The sequence below is a fragment of the Labrus mixtus genome, chromosome 20, assembly GCF_963584025.1.
Source record: "Labrus mixtus chromosome 20, fLabMix1.1, whole genome shotgun sequence".
In the NCBI taxonomy this organism is placed as follows: Eukaryota; Metazoa; Chordata; class Actinopteri; order Labriformes; family Labridae; genus Labrus; species Labrus mixtus.
The window spans coordinates 14,702,123-14,716,229 of record NC_083631.1 but is presented as its reverse complement, the minus strand read 5'-3'; positions in this window follow the sequence as shown (position 1 = coordinate 14,716,229).

The window sequence follows — 14,107 nt, the reverse complement described above, 5'->3', positions numbered from 1 at the left end:
AGTCAGAGGGAGGTGTGACAGGTATGTTGTAGTGGTTAAACAAAGCACTGACAGGTTGTCTGTGTCTGTGTTTTTACATGCGAGTGTGTGTGTGTGTGTGTGTGCGTGCGTGTGTGTGTATTTGTGTGTATTTGTGTGTGACAGATTTCCAGATTAAAGGTTTAAAGGGTTCAGATTAACAGGCTCAGGACACAGAGCCCCGTTCTGAGCAAAAGGGAATTAAGATGGCATTAACGTCTCCTCTGCACCAGCACATTAGCCATTCATTAGCGTTGGTTGCACAATGAGAACCAGGCCGCCCCTCATTCCCCTCTGTGTTAGTGCATTCATGGCAATGTTAACATGCCAGGATGCTTTGTTAAGACCGTTAGCATAGTTTCACCATCACTTATCATCAGGCAACTAACTGTCAATCGTCCTTTATTTCTAAAACATTTTCAGGAATTCTGAAAAATGGCATGCCACCACAAGATCCCTTTGTTTGACGTTATCGCTAAAATAAACAAATCCAAGAATATATGATCAGCTAAAATACAGCAGGTACTTCATTTATAAAGAGCTGTGTATCAGTTGATCATTTTCATATTAAATTTGATATACAAAAAAAAAAAAAAACAGGAGCAGGGAAAGCCAAAACGCTTGTTAGCCAAGGCTGGCATCTGCACAGCACTAATCTCTGTGCACCATCACGTCAGAAATCTGCACGAGTGCTCAGTGACACCAAACAAGTGTGCAGGCATGGCCGTAGTAGCCGGGAGAAACGTGGGGCTGACTACCCAGGAACTCAATTCAGCCTTTTTGGGCCTGAAATATATATATATCCTTATATAATCCTTATAATATTAGACATTACAATCCCACTGCTTTTGTTCAGATTTAGCCATAACACTGTCATGATTATTCAAAAATACCTGATCATATTGCTCTAAAAACTCTCTCTCTATATATACCGGTATATATGGGCAATTAAAAGTGGTCACGATATATACATTTTAAACTTTGGATATTATTAGGGTAAAAATGTAACTGTTTTGATTCACTGCGACAAAGATAGAAGTCCTATAGGTACCCAATATTTTGTGATTTCTTGTTTTCAATAATCAAAAATAGCTCAGGTAACTCTCCACACTGTCTAAAATGCACAGTGCTCCCTCTCTCCCCCACCACAGCTTTTGCTTAAAATGTGGCTGAAGTTTACATTGTGTTGCAAAATATGGTGTTGAAAATATATATTTTTTGGCAAACTTATCTTAGAGAGTTGCAGAAAAAAAAGGATGACAATTTAATATAGGCATCATCATTGGGAGATTAAACAGGCTGCAGATTCTTAAGGTTCCATGTTTGACAATAATAGTAGAAATACAACAAAATTAAAGTAAAAATATATTTGATTTTAAAGCAAATGTTACAAAATTTTCACTCATCCATGGCAATGTTTCAGTACTGAAATGTTTTAATGTATTTGTGCAATAGAGACAGTGTGCAGTAGTTTGCCGGCAATTTACTAATGGAATTTATTTTCTCTTAAGCACATGTCTCATGAAAATAGACGTAGGTTTGCTCCAGTACTTTTCAATAGTGTCGATGATTCAAATGAAAGAGATTGTATCCTTTTCAAGCTGTAGGTATGAAAAGGTTTGAAGCAGGAACATTTTGATGACCTTAATTAAAAGCTTTTAATGGGTCATTTGTGTAATGGGGGTGTGGTTATAACGATATTACATGGTTGACTGAGGCTGTGGTGGAGGGGTTTGTTGTGTTATCTTTTCATGGGGCGCGGAAATCCTGGAGACGCCCTTGTCTGTGTGCGGGTATCACAAGTTGGTAGCCTCTGGTCTAAGGTTTAGAGGTTTAAAGTTATGGGGCTACCTGGTTCTTGCAGTTTCGTTTTTCTGAGACAGAAACTGCAGAGACGTATCCAGCAGAAGAAATCTATGTGTGGTAAATAGTTTACTACTCGTCTGGGCAAATATTTGCGATTATATAACGGAACACTTGAATGGAACAGAATCATCATTGCCAGTTACATTACAACAAGCCAAAGAAAAAACAGAGTCTAAAATTAAAGACTGGCTCTGTGAGAAAATAGATCCGTTAAGGTGTTTAAGACTCGGAGCATTGGCTTGTAGTGCTTGTGATTAAATACTGCACATGCACAAATGCACAACAATCATTTCCAAGGAAAGAAGAAAAAAAAAATCATCTGAAATAACAAACTTAAAGCTGCCTTAATCCAAAGTATTTTATGAATCTTCCAAATGACAGTTGAAGTACTATAATGAAAAAGGGTAGTTTGTTCTTCCCACTGGATTCATACAGCTCTACAGTTTGTTTCAGGTCAGTTAGCCGTCCTGCCTGCTACTTAACTGTTTTGGTTCACTGTCATTTTTTTTTCAGAAACAACAAGGAACTCTATTACGCAAAAGACTATAAAAGCCATTGTATAATACCTGCCCATTTCCATACAACACAAAAAAACAGACATTCAAACAGCAGGAGGAGCATGTATCAGGAGAAGGGACAAATATTATCATAAAGTAAAGATTGACAAAAATAATAGAAGGGACATTTGGAATTCGAATCATCAGGTGGCCATGATGATGATAATGCTGATAATTATCTGATGTGTGTGTTTGCTATCAGGTCTGAAAATCATCCTGTTGAAGATCAATTTTATGTTCACAACTTGTTTCTATTTCCATTGTTCTGCAAAAAAAAAAAAAATGGTTATTGAAGGTTTAAAAAGGAACATCCTGAAGGTCACTGGAGCAACACAGTGTAAGGGTGGTCCTACCTTTATGAAATGCTATGGATGGCAGAGTTTACAAACATGATATAAGTGGTCTCAAATATGGCCTTATTTCATAAACACAGGTATCTCAACAAATGTGGTATTGTTAAATTTGATGTAAAAAAGGAACACCTTGTTTAAGATGAAATACTTTATGCAGAACAACTCCTCTAATTCATTCAGGCACTGCACTTCTCTCTTCTGCAAACTTTGCTGTGTTGTCTGTGTGCGTCACTGTGCCAAGAGAGATGTGAAGACATGGATTGACACACCATCTCTCCTCCAAAGCCTTCCTCCTCAGCCTTGCCAGATTAAGGGATTACCAGGCAAGGCGAGCGCTAAAGCTGGCTAATTCTCACCCAAGCACAAAGAGCTAAGGCTACCCAGAGCCCTGCAGAGCCCGGAAGAGCCTCGCAGAGCCCCTCTCTCCTCAGAGCAGCTGTGTGGTGACGGAGGGAGGGACGGAGCCGCTCTCCTCCGAGGAACCAGAGGAAAAGAGAATGAAATCAGAGCTTCACAAATAGAGTGTTCTCTCTGTGGCACTGATAACTTATTTCTAATAAGTGCATACCACTTAAGGTTCACACAAAACAAAACTTAGCTTTATAAGCTGTCAAGTAGTCTCCCTTCCTTCCTATTTCTTTTCATTTCAATTTTGAATACATCTTTGTAATGTTATGTTCTCCATAATCACTGTGTTAGATTTGCAGCATAAAGGAATAAAAGTCTCTTTCGCTAATCTTTACCTTCTCAAGCGTTCTCTTTTTTTTTTGTTTTATTTATTATTTGTTTTATCTGTGGACAATTTGTTGCACAAGAGCACATTTTAGAAACCTGCATGTTACCGTTAAAGTTTTTTTTCTCAGAGGAATCAAATTAAATAAGAGAAGAACGTACTATCGCCTTATTAACAGAGATCTTTGTAATAAAATGATGATGAAGTTACAGTGATCTTGGTCTATAATGTAAACGGCAGGTAACGCAGATTCACTAAACAAAGCACCGCCTGCTGTAAGCACAAAATAGTTTTACACTTCAGTGATGTGAAGAGATTAAACCCACTCACTCCGTAAGGTTTAAAATACACATTACCAATACTTTGTGAGTTCAAAATGACATGAGCCATAGTTAACTTCATGTCATAAAGATTGTTTTTTAATTACTGAGATTGTTTTAATCTAGATGTTGTCACTTCACTTTTGTTCCTGCAATGCAAAGAGAAGTCTGTCACGTCTTTATCTTTAGCACTGTCTGTCAAACATTTCACAGGTTTTTGTTTTTCTTCTCTAAGGCGTGTATTTAAATACTCCTGAATATATAGAAGTGAAAGAGAAAATGAAGCGCCCGACGTGAAGAATTCAATTCATGGGGCAGAGAAAATATCCTGTACTAAACCCATTTGAGATTTTGTTGGTTATTGGTTTGGAATGTAATTTTTAGGCTGCCATTTGACAGAGATCCAAGCTATCAACCATCGATGCCAGTGCTTTAGAACAATATTTACTACTTCAGTTGGATGATGGTTGGAAAATTTGGCGGGAAACAAAGGCAGACAATGAGGTGCGGCAAAGAGATTTCCCAACAGTGTTTCATCACAAACACACACCCATTCATCTTAAGTTTAGATGCACTTCGGAGACCGGAAGCGAGCAAACGACATCTATCTCAGTTCATGTAGGTAAACAAGTGGAAAGGCGGTGGAAGAGAGAGAGAGAAAGAGAGGGATGGAGAAGGAAGGAGAGAGGGGCTGCAGTCTGGGCGCGTGCTCTCCAGCGGGCAGAGGACAATGCAGAGCTGGCATAGTCGCTGCCTCGTGCCAGAGGGAATAGAGTGCCACATGGTGCCCCTTATGAGCAGGGCCAGCCTGGAGGGGGATGTGGGCCACAATGCATGTATGCGTGTGTATTTGCGTCTGCTTTAAACATTCAAAATACATCTTCAAAAAAAAGGGTGTAAGACAAGAAGGAAGTTTCTTCAAGTTTTGGGTGTAATACATGTAGATTTATGTGTGTGTTAGAGTGTAAACTGGTTTTGTGAGTGCATCTGTGTATGTGTGGGGGGGGGGGGGGGGGGGGGTACAGAGAGGTGGGGCACAGGGTGGGTGTGTGTGTGTGGGGGGGGAGTCCCAGTTCCCTTTTGCATCTTAAATTCCTCAACATCTGTTCAACCCTTCTCTGTGGTAGCAGCAGCGGGCTGTGATGTCTGTGTGTGTGTGTGTGTGTGTGTGTGTGTGTGCGCGTGTACACATACATGTGTGAATGTGTGTGTGTGTGTTGAGTGTTTGTGTCTGTCTGCATATGTGCACGCTCTGCTGAAGGTGCTGGTTGTTATCCACACCTTAATTAGAAGGAGACAGAGACTCATTTTCAACATTACTTGCAGGTAATGTGAAGCACTCGCAGTGAATACAGAACCAAAAGCGGCGACTTCTCCTCTGCTCCCAGGACCGCGACCCAAATAACGGCTCAAAACCTTTGATCAAAACTACTTTGCATGTAGCAGAGCGTCCTATCAGATAACACCAAGTCTTTTCATCATCAAAAACAACGGAGAGGAAATAGAACAGTGGTAAAGGCAGGGCAACATATGAACCAAGTAGGTCAACCTAAACGGCCCAGGAGTGTGTCCTAGCTAGAGCCAGTACGCCTGGATGCATTCAGCGCCGTCTTCTAGCACAGATTTGAAGAAGTCAGCAAGGATGTGGGTTAGCATTAGCATGCAATGTGCACTTATGAATGCAGAATGACAAAGATTTTTGAAATGAAATATTTAAGTCCTGTGTGCCATCTCCTGAGTGAGAGCAACGAGAGTTTCAAAGCACAAACATGTACAGCTCTGGGGCTTTTTTTAGTGGTGCCATGTATGTATGTTTACTCAAGGACTGAAAAACTTTGATTTTCACTTTTTGCTTCTTTCAATCCACATCCATTTATGGAGATTTTTTTTTCCTGTTTCAACACTGCAGCTTTAAGCAAATTCTTTGCATATCAAGAATTCAAACGTAAAATCTCATCTTATAAGAAAGAGTGTCATAGATATGGCAAAGCAATTCACATAGCCTACATACACACATAAGCAAATACAATGAAATATAGCCTTACCTCTACTAGCTGAAACACAAGAATACCTCTTACACATTGATAAATCAGTAATTGTATATTTTCCTAAGCTTCTGGGTCCTATGAGTTAAATTATAGATTTCATATGAGGCAAGGTCAGTTTATTCAGTTTATTTAAAGCTCCTGTGTGGAACTTTAGAGATGTGTTGATTTTGACTACTCCTGCGGAAAAAAACGCTTGATTTACTTTGTTTTGTACATGCGTAAGTTGTGTTTTCCAACAAAGAAACACATTTTTTTTTTAAAATGCATTTTAGGCAGCGTGCCGTTTAGCATCTCCTCTGACACCTAGGGGTGACAGGCATGTACAATAACTGAAAAGAGGTCATCAAGCTTCTCTCTGATGGTCTTGTTTTGCTTGTGTACCTCACACAGAGGCATCAGAGTTCATTTCAGTCTGTTTCTTTACCAACTAAAAACTCCTTATAGGAGCTTTAAGTAAAGGATGTGAACTTGTCTGACACCACTTTTTTTATCAGAAGCAACTATGAAGCATAGAATCTGCACACACACACAGACACAGACACACACACACACACACACACACACTTCAGACTCTTTTGACAGACACTATCCAGTCGGCACCCCTCACTAACCCGGTGCCAGTCTTTTGCCACCTTGATGTCAAGCCTGCCAAACTTATGTCACATCAGAGCAGACCCAGTGTCAACTCCTCACAGGACATATGCCAACCCAATGCCCTCCACATGCCAACCTCATGCTACATCGGTGGCAATCCTCAGACAACAATATGCCAACAATGGACCTCTGCTTGGCCCAGTGTGCAAATCCCTCGGTAGTGGGCACCGAGAGACTCTGTATGGAAGTGGAAAAGGTCAAAAGTCACCAGTGAATTAGGGTTCAAACACAAATCTGGCGTTTTGGTTCTTCTTCAGTGGATGCAATTAGCAGCGAAATCCTGCTTCCAAGCCCCGCTTAAGCTCTAATCTCAGAGTCTGTGGGTTCCTTCCAGTCTGCCTGCCTACCAGCCTGTCTCCCACCAAAGCCCCTCACCTCTGTCTCTCTCTTTCTCCTGATGCCTGCTGGCACTTTGGGAGCAGTGCCCCTCCAATCCCTGAACCCCTCCCCCCCTCCCCCTCCTCGTCCTCCTCCTCCTCTGGATGCCAGCCGACGGCCCTCACAGTGTGGCACGCCATCTGCTGCCGCCCGCCCCGGCAACCCATCCCAACCCTCCCCTCCTTGCTAACTCCCCCCCCCCCCCCCCCCCCCTCCACACCCCCCACCCCTGCAGACAGCAGCTACCCACAATCCCCCTCTGCCTCAGCAGCGCAGCGCAAAGAACAGGAGGCTTTCGCACAGATCACTTCACCCCACAATGCCCCCGCCAGAAAGGAAGAAGCTGGGGAAAGTGTGTGCGGTGTGGGTGTGTGTCTGTGTGTAGTTACAGACAAAGTAATCAAGCTTTTAGTTCTGTCTGTAAAAAAAAGAACTACAACAACACACATAGTGTACACGCATGCACAGACTCACATTTAAAAGAAAACATATGTTGTAACTACTTCAATTCTGGTTTGTTGCTGAGCTCGTAGTCAGAAGATATCTGTATGAACACACGTTCAGACCCATAGAGGGAGAGGGAGAGAGACTTTTAAGATTCCTTACTCGGGATTTAAATGGATGTTGTTGCTGTCTGCTGAAAAAAAACAAAAAACATACATTTCAGAATTTTGGAAGATAGTAGGTTGAGGTATGTTAAGGTTTGGTTTTGGGGAAGAAAAAAAAATTTTCATTGGCAAACAGAACGCGTCTTGAAATAAACAGCTTCGTGAAGCGTTATCCCTCTCACGACATACTTCTGCAGAAACAAAACAAAAAGCCCCGTCACAGAGGTAGCTGACATATTGGGGTTTCATAAAGACACACACACACACACACACACACACACACACACACACTGGTGTTCAGGATCTGATGGTGTCTTTGTGGCAGACCTCTCTGATCACTGTTTAGCTTCTTTTTTTTTAAAGAGAGAGAGATATGATGAGAGACATCAAACTGTAATAGAATCATGAGACAGAGAGAGAGAGAGAAAGAGAGAAGAAGAGAGAGAAGGAGAGAGAGAGAGAGAGAGCAATGCTCCATCCATCTTGTGTGGGTATGGAGCATCATGGCTGGCACTCTATCCATCAATGAGCGCAACATTAACTCTCTGGATCAGAACCAACATCCCCTGATCTCTCTCCATCTCTCTGCCCCTCCCCTCACTCTGCGAAATACACACACACAAACACACACATTAGTATTCCACTACCTTCCATGAAAAGCTTTATATCCACTTCTCTACCTTCCTCTCACTCACTTTCTTCCCAAAATATCCCAGGGGGTTGACAATTGTAAAGACATATTTATATTTTGATTAAGATTTTTTTTCTCTCCCCTTTTTTCATCTTTACACACCATCAGCACCCAAAACGGCCGACCACTTCAGTCCCTCTGATGTTCTTCTTGTTTCCATTCACCTCCTCTTTTCTCCTCTCTAGATCTCCCCTCCGCTGAGCCGCCTGATCCGCTCCTCTCTTTGTCTCCCTCCCAGTTGGTGTTAATAATTTAACTACTGAGCTGCTGCAGAGCTGGCTCGCATCCAGGCTTCAGATTGGCACTGTCTGTCTATTTATGACACTGTGTGGTGGCGCACATGTGTGGGATGTGCAAGAGTGAGAGAAGCGTGTGTGTGTTTGTGAGGGAGAGAGTTAGTATGTGCACGTGTTCCCTGATTAGACTTCTGCCAGTAGAAAATTGGTCTCCAAAGCCACAAGACTGTCACCTCAGTTGAAGTTAGAAAGAGAAATGTGTGACGCAAAATCACTGTAAGATTAGTTATTTAACTCACTTTTCAGCAACGCTTGTAATCCTGGATAAGAGGGACAGTCAGACGAATGCCAATCATAGGTGTGATTGTGTTATTGACTGAATGTCTGCTGGACTTCCAGGTTGTGTTTGGGGTGACCTATTAGCGGTTAGTGAGACTTTTTCACAAATCTACGGGTAGTGATGCTTAAAATGATGTCAGTGTTTAAGATCATAAGGCTGACAAAAATGTGATGGTGTCAAAATGTTGATATTTAAATGATCTTTATTCTATTCTTATTTAAAGTTTTTTAATCAAGCTAACAGAGAAATAGGAAAGGTGTCTCAAAAATTAAAGATTAAGAATAATAATAGCAGAGTAAAGATATTAAAAATGGAGGTAAGGGAAATTCTGTAACAACCTAATTTCCCCCTGGGATTAAAGCATTTCTGATTCTGAACTCTATTGTGGAGCATATACAATATGCACATTCATGTGCTGCTCAGAGGTCCAAAGTCGGAAAGTCCTTCATCAGAAGTCCAAATGCAGAAAACATCACGGGCAGATTATAGTTTACAGTTTAATGTAGTGTTAAAAAAATATCTAGGTCATTGCATGTGTACAACAACTAAAGGTTCCAAACTAATCCCGTATTTCAAATTACATGTGCCCAACAATTATTATGCAATGGACCCCATTAAAAAAAAATTAAGTCAGTTATCACGTCGACTTTGGTCCACCATTTCTGGGCATTAGAGAGCCAACTTTGCAAATTAACATTTTCTCCATCTTCTTGAGTTGGAGAAAATTCTGGGAACCCAAGTTTGTGTTTATTTTTATCATCATGGGAAAGCAGGGAAATTCCTGTTAAAAAAAGAAAAGAAAGGAGAAAACATACTTGGACAAAACAAAGCAATCCCAGATAGAAGAACGTGTCATAAAAAAGGGAAAAGGGAAAAGACAGAAGGACTGGATTTATAAAGGCAGGAGAACAAGTCTAGTATCAGTAGCAAGGCCCTGATCCTAAAGTCAAAGTTTCAGCTACATGTTTGGGAATATCCAAAAATCCAAGAAGGGAAAAGAGGTTATCATCATGCCTCTGGTTAGTTTATGGAGGAGCAGAGGAAGAAGAAGCTGGGTGCCATCCAAGGACAAAAAAAATTTGAAATTACTTTAAAGTGTAAAATCTAAGATTTCAATCTGCAAAGGAGAATGGTGTCAAATTACAGGACAAGATACAATTATTATATTGACATGAATATTACAAACATTTTTCCCATGTAGAGAAACATGTTTATTCTTGAAATTGTATTATCCCCCTTTATCTACAAATGATCAATGTCAATGATCTATCTATTTCCTCGTTTTGCCACCGGTAAAAAAAAAAAGACCTATTTAGATTTTTAAAACAAACAAAGTGAAAGTGAAGTGATTACCTGAAAACACTCTGCACACACAGATTAAGCCGATCCAGGGGAAAAAAAAGTGACATTTCCGAAGTGTGTGACACGATGTGAATCTCGATGCCGCCTCCCACACCTCTCACCCTCCTACAGTCCTGCCCACAAGAGATCTCTGCTGGGTAAAAATCTGAGCATGCAGCTCACGACGTTCATTTATTCATCATGCAGAACCAACAGCCATCGGTATTTACCATCAGTAATATTATCGACCTATGAACTCAATTTGTCTGACCATTTTCTGCTTGTTCTTAAACTTACACAAAAAGAGAGAATTGCAGGGTTATTTTAACCTTGACTCTTTTATTGTATTTTAACATTTCATTTTATCTTCTGTTTTTTTTCTCTAGAGTGCCCGAATGTAACAAACAAATAAGGATTGTTTTCATCTGTCAACATCTTAAAATAACAGTTCACTTTCAAATCTGGTGAATGAGAGGTTTGATGGCGTCTCGTCCTTTCACTGGAATTCATAGTAAACAGCCATATGCAAGGTCACCCACCGCTCCACCTGATCTATATCTGATATATCATAAAGGGCCTTTTACACTTACCTGAAAACACATCACACCACAAATGGCTGCATGCACACAGAACCTGCACTGTCATTAATACAAGAGATAGATGGAGGTCAATATACCAGACGGTGTTTGCGTGCCTGTGTGCAAATATGTGTGCAGGTCTGCGTGGCAGTAGATGTGTGCTCACATGTTTGTGAGTGTGCACGTGAATGGGGGAGGGAACCATGCATGTGCACACACACATACTAACACACACCGGTGTTGACAGGTGGCTGTGGTAAAGAGGTGGTCCCTGAGCTGGGGTCTGCCTGTCTCTGGCTGAGAGAGAGAGGAATAAAAAGCTCCCAGCAGCTGTCGCCCTAATTCCTCTAACACGGTGCTTGTGCTCTGATTAGAAAACGGATCTGGCCTCTAATTTACTCCTGACACCAACTAATGCTCTATATCTCAATCGTGGCTCCATCCCCGCTCGGCCACTGGCCTGCCCGGCTGGACACACATGCCCAGTAACTCAGAAGGCTAAGAGACGTGCAGGTGTCACACAGCAGAAATGTACAGCATGTCGGACAGCAAAGAAGTCCTCATTTGGTATCCCTACGACAGATGCACAGACACAATGCTAATGTTCAGACAGCATTGTGTCTCCTCAGCCTGGAAACTAATGACTATAGGCTAGAACAGTCTGTGTGCACAGCTTCTTCACGTTGAGCTGTTATATTCTTAAATGTAAAAACAGATTACAGAAAATGTTTAAACTCTAAGGCTGTACTTAAAAATGACTTAAAACCAGTGATTGTTAACGTTCCCTTAGTGCAGCTTTGATATGAAATCTTTTAACTTTCTAAAATCAAGCTTTGTCTACTTTTGCAATAACCAAAAAATACAAAAAGACAAAAATCAAATGTATTGGGTTTGCTTTGGGTTTTTTTTTCTTTACTTACAAATGTAAAACACAAGCTTTAGTAAAGCTGAAACACGGATATTTTTCATCAGAGCCAGAGCATGTGTTGGAAATAAAACCCTTTTTTATATTCAGATCTTGTTTTCATTACAAATGTGTTACGGAAAGTTGTGGGATTGTGATATTGCTGGAGGTCACATAACACTGACCTTTCCATCGTGTTTGAAAAGGTATGAAAGTATAAGTTCTATTCATAACAATGTTTATTCTTAAGCCTGCATTGTGCCCACCCGGGGTTTAGGACCCTTTCAGAGCTGACAAGATACATTTACAACAAAAAAGAGAGAAAAATAATGAGAGAAAAAAAGCTTAAAAACTTTTTAAAATGTGGAAAGAAAAACACAAGATAGGAAATGTATGTCAATTTTTCTTAAAACTCAAAACCTATCCAAACTGTGTTAGAAGACAGAGCAATCTTCATGCAAATACATTTAACTCTTAATTCACACCTATTACATATATATAAAAAAAACTCTGTCGGGTCCTTTTAGAACTTTTTAAAAAACAAATTGGCAATATGAATATGATAAAAAATGGAGACTGAATAAATATCTACATATATAGAAGTCAAGGTGAATGAGTGAGAGTATGGAAAGTTATGTTAAAGGCTGCCAGTTTTTATGCCAGCGGAGGAGGAGGAGGAGGAGGAGGAGGAGAAGCTGGCCGGGTGACTTGGTGTCTGGGTGCTGTGACAGGGCTGGCCCAGCAGGGGGCAGAGGTGTGATGCAGGGAGTGGGAGGTGACAGCTCAGTGTCACACTGCACACAGGGTGTCACCTCACCAGGCATGGTGAGAGAGAGACAGAGCGAGTGAGAGAGAGAGAGAGAGAGAGAGAGAGAGAGAGAGAGAGAGAGAGAGAGTGACCAGAGAGTCAGAGAAAAAGGTGAGATATCTAACTTAGCCTGTAAGCGAGTGTGTCTGTTAAAATGATCTATCTTTGTGAGGACTTGAGTTTTGGACCTTATGAGGTGAGGAAATGAACGCACAGTTATGACATTTTTTGGATTGTCGTTGCATCTTTTCAAGAATTTTTTGATTCTAGCTTTAGTCTATGACGGGTATGCTCCATGTTATTGTCAAGGTAACAGCAAACTACATTGTAAAATATTTAATGTGAGTAAGAGGAGAGCTGTGCAGGATTTGAAACAGTCTACTAGTAAGCATTTTTTTTTGTGTGTCTGAGAGAGAGAGAGAGAGAGAGAGAGAGAAATCCTTTTTATTTCCTCTTTCTTCTCTCTGTCCCCTGTATCTGTCTCCAGGGACTCACTTGGCATCTCTCCTCACTTTTAATTCTCGTTCTGCAAACTGCTGCTGTCTGAACACAAGCTGGCAGCACATACACACGCGCACACACACACACACACACACACACACACACACACACACACACACACACACACACACTTTCATAAATGCACCGGTGCACCCCCGTCCACCCCCTCACCCTAAAAAGGCAATAAAAGGCACCCACACAGTTGCCCCATGTCCAGTTTAAACACAACACACACGTTTCTGTTTCACATCACTGTCAACTGGAATATTGGAGAGGATTTCACAAAACACATACAAGGGACATCAAATGAAAAAGTACAAGTTGATTCAAAGAGATACACACACACACACACACACACACACAGTGATGAAAGACTGAGATGCTTAGAGCCTCCCAGGAAACAGACACAGTCTCCCAGAAACACACGCACGTTTTATCACTGACAGAGCTGAGAGACATAGAGGCAGCATCTCTGCCTCCAAGAATACAAATCTGGTGTGAAAGTAAACACACACATACAGACATACATACATACACATGATGAGTCCTTAAAACATAAACACAAATCAAGGAAGTTAAAGGACATGAACATTCCATATATATTTGTTTTTAATTTGGATTCCTTCGAGCATCTCCTTCAGTTTCAATCCCACACAATATTAAAACTGTCAGCTGCGCCCCCAAAACAGCAAGCACACAAGTTCTCCAGCAAAACATACATGCACTGACAGGCAGAAGAGCCAAACTTCAAAAGCAAGAAATAAATAAATGAGGGACGTGTATGATAGGGATGAATAAATAACCAGAGGAGACAGAGAGAGAGAGAGAGAGAGAGGGAGAGGAAAACAGGAAGGAGAGAGATTGGAGCAGTGAGAGCGGAAGCAGAAAGCGAGTTGCAGTGATTTTTGGGAGAAGGCTGGAGGTGAAGGCAGCAAGAAAATTACTGTCAGATACTCTTCTAATCTCATTTAGGTTAAACAGCAGCTCTCCAGCAGAGACAGAATCAGGCTCCAAGGATACTGTGTGTGTGTGTGTGTGTGTGTGTGTGTGTTTTTTTTTGTGTGTGTGCTTCAGGTGGAAAGTACGTGCAAAACACGGTGTGAGGCCCAGTGACTTACATGTCTTTTGAGTTTCCTACACTCTGCGTCTTTTTTTTATTATTATTTGGAGAAA